General features: G+C 42.8%; 1 long non-coding RNA gene across 10 annotated transcripts in view; it reads right to left on the bottom strand.

Annotated features, from left to right (window-relative positions):
* Positions 1–1,165: 1,165 nt before the first annotated feature.
* LOC102556051 (uncharacterized) overlaps positions 1,166–7,702 on the bottom strand; it is a 77,037-nt gene continuing 70,500 nt past the window's right edge. For 6 of the 10 annotated variants that reach the window (XR_015673823.1, XR_015673821.1, XR_015673825.1 and 3 more), the window contains 4 exons: positions 6,614–6,688; positions 6,092–6,176; positions 4,092–4,212; positions 3,619–3,872 (listed from right to left, as the gene is read on the bottom strand). This is a non-coding gene — a long non-coding RNA (uncharacterized LOC102556051). Of the gene's footprint in view, positions 1,597–3,135; positions 3,390–3,618; positions 3,873–4,091; positions 4,213–6,091; positions 6,177–6,613; positions 6,689–7,702 lie in introns of those variants that run through there. The other 4 variants (XR_015673828.1, XR_015673833.1, XR_015673832.1 and 1 more) reach the window with 3 other exon arrangements.

The following is a 7,702-nucleotide window of genomic DNA, read 5'->3' as shown; positions in this document are numbered from 1 at the left end:
TCCCCACATTTCTTTGGTCATGGTGTTTTATTACAGCAGTAGTAACCCTAACCAAGACAGAACCTATGTGCTCCTGTGCAGGCTATGGCTCTGGTACCTAGGTAGAGAACTCTGGGGATATAGTCAGAAACTGGGGGATTTTAGATCTCATGGGAATGACTATGATAAATTATAGGCATAGGAAGTTTTGGTAGATAAACTTTCCTGTACTGCTGTGCTCTCCCAGGTATTCCCAACACAGTGTCTCACACAACCTTTCTGAAGTCGCTCTGTTCTATTTCCTTTCTTCCAACCCCTCTCTACCTCATTCTAATCTCTCTCTCTCTCTCTCTCTCTCTCTCTCTCTCTCTCTCTCTCTCTCTCTCTCTGTCTCTCTCTCTATCTTCCCACACATGTTCCCAGATGTTTTTGAGACAGGGGCTACCTTGTTCTGCCTGGGTACCTGTCTGGGTCCTGTGGCTCACTGACTTGCCTAGGTTGGCTACCCACCAAGTTCCAGAGATCTGCCTGTCTCTCCTTCCTCACCATTGGTATGACAGATGCATACCAGCTCATCTGTTCCATCGATGCTAGGGGTCGAATCCAGGTCCTCAAACTCACCAGACAGTGCGTTACCAACCGACATATCCACTCAGCCCCTCGTTCTATCCCCCTTTGCAATTCCAAATCACATTGCAGCCTCTGATAAGGTTTTATATGAGGGTTTGCTTTATACTCTGAGAGCTAAGACAGACAGGAGGAGATCGTCTCCTGAATCATTGCTACATCTCAGGACCAAGAGCAATGCAAGCCTGAAGTCTTTCTGTGAAAATTAAGTCACTTAAAGGCACCAAAATGATACGCGAGCCCTCCCCCGACCTCTGACCTTTAATTTAATTTCGTGAAGTAGAGGCTCCTTATGCAAAGCTTTCTGCGTTTGGCAGATGAGTAGATTATCACTGGTCTCCAATATTGTCATTTGTCTTTGTGAATTCTACGCGTCCCCAGTAGCCTTATAAGAAGTTGCATCGCTGCACTTAAGTTACCATGGGGTTTCTGCTACCTTTCACCACTCACCTATTTACCCTTTCAGCCCAGATGAAGGGCTCTGAGAAATCCTTGTTGAAAGTTCTGTGCTTTTCAACTATTTAAATGACCAGAAGGTCAAAAGGAAAGGCTGCTTCTACGGCCATGTACTACAATTTATTTCTATTTTAACTTAAAAATATACACGCATACAATGCCCTTCAACAATTCTTGCAGTTTTCTCAAATTCAAGCCAAACAATGCACCTAATAAGAATAGTTTAAGAATTAATCTCTGCCAAGCCAGCTTTCCTCTAGATGATGGATTTGTTAGTTAATCGTTCTGAAGCCAGGATTAGAGCACAGCCAACAGTTTAATAAACTGTTCACTTCCTACAGTGCTGACCATGTTCATGGGCTTCTTACTTTTACACCATAAACAGGGCTATAAATTGTATTAGTAATTGTTTTTGAAGCGGACGTCAAGACTTCCGCTCGACATTGGAGATTTGAGCCTGCACATTAGCTGTTCCTTTTCCTCCAAGTTCCTATTGAAACGACACAAAGCACGTGAATACGATGAAGAGTCATTCTGAAAAAAAAAATGGTAAAGCATTCTGTTCATTGGAGAATACCTAGGAGAATTTAGCTGAAAAGAATAAACATATCGTGACCCACAAAGTGAGGCATCCATCTTTAGGTGCACACTTCTATATTGACCCACCTTCAGTGTCTTTCCTTTCATTTCAGCTAAAGGCATTCTGGGTGGTGGTGGGGTCAAGCTAAGCACATCCAGGGGCATGTGCGTCATTTTAACATTTTGAACACGTGCTCCCTAACTTTTAGGCGATCCTGTCAAATATTGTGTCTGCTGTCACCTTTTATTCCACTTAGACTGATCGTGTTTAGGAATGTATTCGTTAAACTCTGCATGCTCAGTGTGTGTCAATGTGTCCATCCTAAAGTGTTTCCCTGTGAATACATATAGGTTCCCTTAACAAAAATTTCCCATGTTCCCTTTGTTCTGGGAAGGTGTTGAGTTGCAAATAATACCAGTGCTGTCTACCTTACCAGCTACAGTGATGACTAATCTTTCTTCATGCTTATCTCCTGATCCTGATCCTTTGGCTTTCACTAACTGACATGGGAGCCTACTGTGGTCATCTTCAATAGGAACAGACACGTAGAAGAACTGACTATCCCAAAAGCAGTAGAGTAAGCTAGTACAGGGAGAGCCCCACTTCAACTTGAGCAGATTGACCAGGATCATGATGTGTCTAGTGCATTAGGGGTTGGGGTAGTGGAGATTTTGGTGCCTATCAGCTGAAGTCTTTGTTGAATCTGGTTTCTATTTGAGATATCCTCTCCCTGGGAGGAGGAGATGGTGGTCTACATAACCTTGTAAACACGGGGAGGGGGGGATAAATCATGAGCAAGAAGAAAAGACCAGCAAAGTCTGCAGAGATGACGAGAACCTGACCCCTCCAGTTGAATTCGCTTCCTGTGACCATTGTTAGACACTGGAAAACAATTTCCAATCATTTGCCAGAGGCTGCAGAACTATTTTCTCCCATCAGGAAGCAGTTTGAGTTTGGTTTCTTGTACAGAAAAGGCAAAGCTGGACTAGACCTGCAGCTGCCAGGGAGAGAAAGGGTCCCTTTTGTCATCTAAAGGTTAAGGCAATAGGTTCTAAGGCACTGGTTGAAGTTGATTGATTTTCAATTGATAAAGAACCGACAACACCAGGTGGTAAAATTATATCCCTCAACTCAGAGACTATAGTCTCTCATTGCAGACTCATTCTTGAGGTTGACACGTGGGTTTCTGGTAATCATTTGTTACATTTTTCAATCGGACACTAGATTGGTATGTAGCAATAATATGAGGGTAATTACAGGAGCTGGAAGGACCTTAAGTCTTGAAGAAGCCCGGATGTGTTAGAAATCAGGCTGTTTTTACTCCTGAATTAGCATTCGTTCGCTCAAGAGGAAAGTGCGTACCAAAGAGCTGGATTCAATTCAATTAAAAGAATGTGTATGTGGTTTTCCTGTGAGGCAAGGCACAGTGCAGAAGGTCGCAGGAATGAGGGCCTCTTTCTCTCTCCCCCTCCCATTTCCTCCCATTTAAATACCTCTTCATTAATTCTGTAAAATCCAGGAGAGACTTCTCTGCTCCCAGGGGTCTAGCCTTTCTCACTTCAGTTGAAAACAGCACTTCCCAACAGATGATTAAGTTTTATTTCCCCTTGCTGCTGGGGGTGGAGGTGAGGAAGGAGGAGTCATTCCTCTGAACTGGTTTCTCGCATTGCTTCTTCCATATTCATGAGCCAACCTTTTCCCATTTCTCCTCAAGATGTTCTGTGGCAGAACATTCATTAAAATGTACCTTACAAAAAATAAAAAAAAAAAGTCTGAGCTTTCAACCTCTGAAACTCACTGTTCTTATCTGTACAATGGGATTAATAATTCATCCACCATGGGGTTATAAAAATAATTGATAAGATAACAAGGATGAGAACATGGTTTTAAGATCACAGCATCGTCAGGGCACAGAGACAGAGGGAACTCCTATGGGAGCTCAGACTGGGAATCTAACATCACCATTTACAGCACAATTCTGGCAGATCTTTTAAACCTTTATTTTCATGGGCTTCCTTATTGGTAAATCTGGGTATAAGAATAAGTTTTACTTAATGAATGCACGAGTACAGATCATGTTATTATCACCAGCATGCCTTTGTCATACAGAGGAGCTTTGCTGTGTCCTCCATTAAGCAGCCTTCAGTATGTGCAGTGGTCCGTATGGAAGGGATACGGTGCGTGGGAGGAAATGCAGGCCAGTGTAGAATTTATCTGCTTTCATTGGGGCCTGCAGCAAAGAAAGAAAGCTCAGGTGAAGTCTAGGAATTAAGAAAAATGGGAGGACTGAATGGAGTGGAAATGCCCACAGCACCAGCTGTGAGGCATGGAGTAGGTATGTGTTATTTCCTGCTGTAGTTTAGGGCTTCGCTTTGCCATTCCAAGTTCCTGTGGCTTCTGATCGCTGATCTCAATATAATCACCATAGAGGAATTACCAAAATACTCACTGTTCCAAAAAGGCATCTCGGCTGTCCATCGTTCACATAATGGTTGTCCACGGGAGGATGTCAGGTGAGCCAGATGATGAAACAGCTCAAAGAGCCACTGCCTGTTCTGCTCAGGACAAGGCTGTCAGGGATTTTAAGAACGAATAAGATCTTGATATCCTCTGTACCATCTCTTTTGTAATTAGCCATATATAAGGCTATGAAACAAGCGGTTATCAAGTATGGCGATATATGCAAACAATTCTAGTACTTGGGAGCTAGAGGAAATAGTATCATAAGGTCAAGACCTGCTTGGGTCTTTTCTAGAACAAAAAAGTAATAAAATCTATTAAACCAACCAACCAACCAACCAAAAACCCAACCCTAGCTATGCTGAATTGAACTAAATTCATTTTAGGTTTACAACTTCCAAGGGTTGGGATGAGTTCCTCAAAGTTGTATTCAGAACAGTTTACCTCTGGCCTGCCATCTGTGTCACTAGCACAGCCTACACTGCCTGGAGGGCATCTAAGCAATTCCTCCTCACAGCCTCTGCCATGACTATCCATGTCATCTCTCCAGCTCTGAGGGAAGGCCCTTTAGTAATCCTTCAGCAGGCTTTGCCATCAGGGCCTTATCTCCTCTGATGCTGAAAGACAGAGAAACTGGAATATGTTCTGCATTGGAGAAACGAAGCAGAATGGGTTCTGCTGGGATCTAAACTAAGGCTTCATCACAGTTTGAAAGCATAGACCCTGCCAACTTTGATTCAACTCCAATGAAAGCAGAGTGTGGAGGGGAGGCGCCCAGGAATTAGAGGCCTAAACACCTGCTTTACATCCTGGCTGGTGGCTTCATCTTACAGACTCTCGATGTTCCTCATGAAAATGGGTATGATGGGAATATTTGGAATATTTGTAAAGAGTACCGTCAGGCATGGAGAGTGGCACAGCGGGGTTCAGAGTAAGCATGTGACACATAGAGCTTTGGTGTCTTTTGAAGCCAGCTCCAGTGACCTTCAGAGAGTCTCACATCTTTCACTTACCAATAACTGCTTTCCCTTGAGTAAATTCTGGGCTAAACACTACTACAGAGTGCCAACCGGGTCACTCATCTACCATTCTGTAAGGTGTCACCAATTGTATCAATTAAGGATGCCCAGGGAAACAGACCAATTTGCCATAAGATGGGGGACTCCATTAAGTGAGTAGGTTTACAACAGAATCATGGAGGCTTCGAAGCCCCACAATAAGCATCTCTGAACTGGAGAAGCAGGGAATCCAATAGAACAGCTCTGTGTAAATCTGGGAACCGCAGAACCAGAAAGCCCAGAGTACCAGCCCCATCTGAGAACTAAAGCCCAAGTGGAGAAGGGAGAGACCCTTTAAGTTTATGTGTCTTGTCCCACAATGGTTTGGGTAGTGCTGGTATACAATGAGGGAGGTTCTTTGCCCTCAATAAACCTAAGGGATCAAGCCGCAAACATGCTTCAACTGGAAGCCTAATAGATCTGGCCCGATCTGAGTTCTAGAGACCACCTAGCTTTCCTAGGCCAGGTAATTGAGGAAAAGAGATAAAGATGCCCTGGAGGCTCGCAAGCAAGACTTTCTGGTGGAATCCACTGTGTGTGTCGAGAATCGCCAAAAGTAAAACACTCTACTTTGACTTGTAAGATAGGGGGCAGTTTTGTACCTGTAGCTTTTGTTTTGTCTGAAGAATTTAAACAGATAGAAAGATTACATAACTCAGAAAAGGTCTACCAGCATTTAGATTTATTTAATTATAATTCCAGTCATGGGGCCTCATAATGACTTTGCATAAATGGATCCTAGAAGAGTCTATAACTAAGCCAGGGACATATCTAGCTCTTACTCTACCTCTCAAGGCCAGGGGCTTTACAAACAAAATTTAGACTGGCATGGAGCCTGTGATGCCCTGTATATGGAATAACTTTCTTTAATGCTCTACCGTCCCTGGCTTGATATTCTTAATTTATTTATAAAAGAGACCTGAATTCTTACTTTGCACTCAGTCATGGAGGTGGTGTAGCTGGTTCTGGTCCCAGTTCCTTACTCAGTGTTTTCTGTAGAGTGAGTAGATGGTCACCTATTGTTAGAGGAATAATGTTTATCAATAATATAGAACAAATTCCTCGATCCCACGTTAGCAGCATTTTTGATGTATTCTTAGCACAAAGGCAACACTAAGTCTAAAACTTACACTTAAAAGTTAGAAAGTGAATTTGATGCCTCTGCTCCTCCCTCTAGAGCGTAGTTCTCAGCCTTCCCAATGCTGTGACCCTTTAATACAGTTCCTCATGTTGCAGTGACCCCTAACCATAAGATTATTTTAGTTGCTACTTCGTAACTGTAATTTTGCTACTATAATAATCATAATGTAAATATCTGGTGTTTTCCCGTGGTCTTAGGTGACCCCTGTAAAAGGTCGTGACCCACAGGTTGAGAGCCACTGCTCTGGGTGATACATACCCCTCCCCTTCCCTCTCCCTCCAAACCAGAATGGTTTACAAACTCTCCTCTTGCCTCATAGTGACAGCTTCTACTGTTGAAAAAATCTCCCAGGAATAACAGGTCAAAAGTGTCGGATAGAGACTCCTCCTGCCAAAGCAATGTGCTAGTGTTATTGAGGCTGCTACCATTTCACCCTGTGAAAAATAATATTCAGATCTCATTCAAATGAGGCTCTCAGGGGAAACTGCCCTGTATATAACAATTGATTTTTCTGGAGAGCACTACTAGTTACAGAATATTTACTCCAGTTTATAGTTTGGGGGCCTGGGGATGTAAATGAACTATATTTAGAGAGAGAGAGAGAGAGAGAGAGAGAGAGAGAGAGAGAGAGAGAGAGAGAGAGAGAGAGAGCTGAAAAATCGGGACAGTGTGCTGAACTGTAATCAGGACGCTGATGATAAAATCGCTAGAAAGAAATAAAGCAGAATCCAGCTAAGAGTAAAATCAAAACGACCAAAAGAGGAATCCGAAAGCACAGAATCAGGTGGGTTTGGACAGTGAGATGATGTAATCAATGTATTAAACATCGTCTTTCACCCAAGGATCAGTAGTAGGTTGAACAAAGCAATCTGTTTTCGAACAAGGCTATGGCGGTGATGGTGTGTGATAATGTTGATTTATGAGAAAGGAAAACAGAAAAAAAGAAAAAGAGGTAGCGTCTTTTCTTTTCTGCATGTTCTTCCTTTTCATCCCTGACACTTCCCAGCATCCTTTCTGGGATCCTGGCAGCAGCTGAAAGCTTTCAAACAACAGACATGTGAAAGCTCACCAGCAACCACATCTGTAGTGATGATGGAATAAACATAGCCAGGAATAGAAAGGGCCAGACAGGAAAGGAAAGGAGTCTAGGTTGTAGTAGCTAATTAAAGAATTACTTTGGATTAAAATGTGATCACAGGATTTGCACCAAAGATTACAGCAATGGTAGGACTTGATTCTGCTCTACTGCAGCCATTAATTCCTAAAGGAGAGTTTTGTGGGGAATGGTCAGAAGTGGGAAACTGTCTCCCAGAATTCCAGGATATAATCCATCTTTTGGGGAAAAGCATAAACACAAGTGAGATTGAATAAACATACATCACAATACTACATGTCGTAGAG

The sequence above is a fragment of the Rattus norvegicus genome, chromosome 2 (assembly GCF_021556685.1).
Source record: "Rattus norvegicus strain SHRSP/BbbUtx chromosome 2, alternate assembly SHRSP_T2T, whole genome shotgun sequence".
Taxonomy (NCBI): Eukaryota; Metazoa; Chordata; class Mammalia; order Rodentia; family Muridae; genus Rattus; species Rattus norvegicus.
This window is presented reverse-complemented; position numbering and strand designations above follow the sequence as displayed.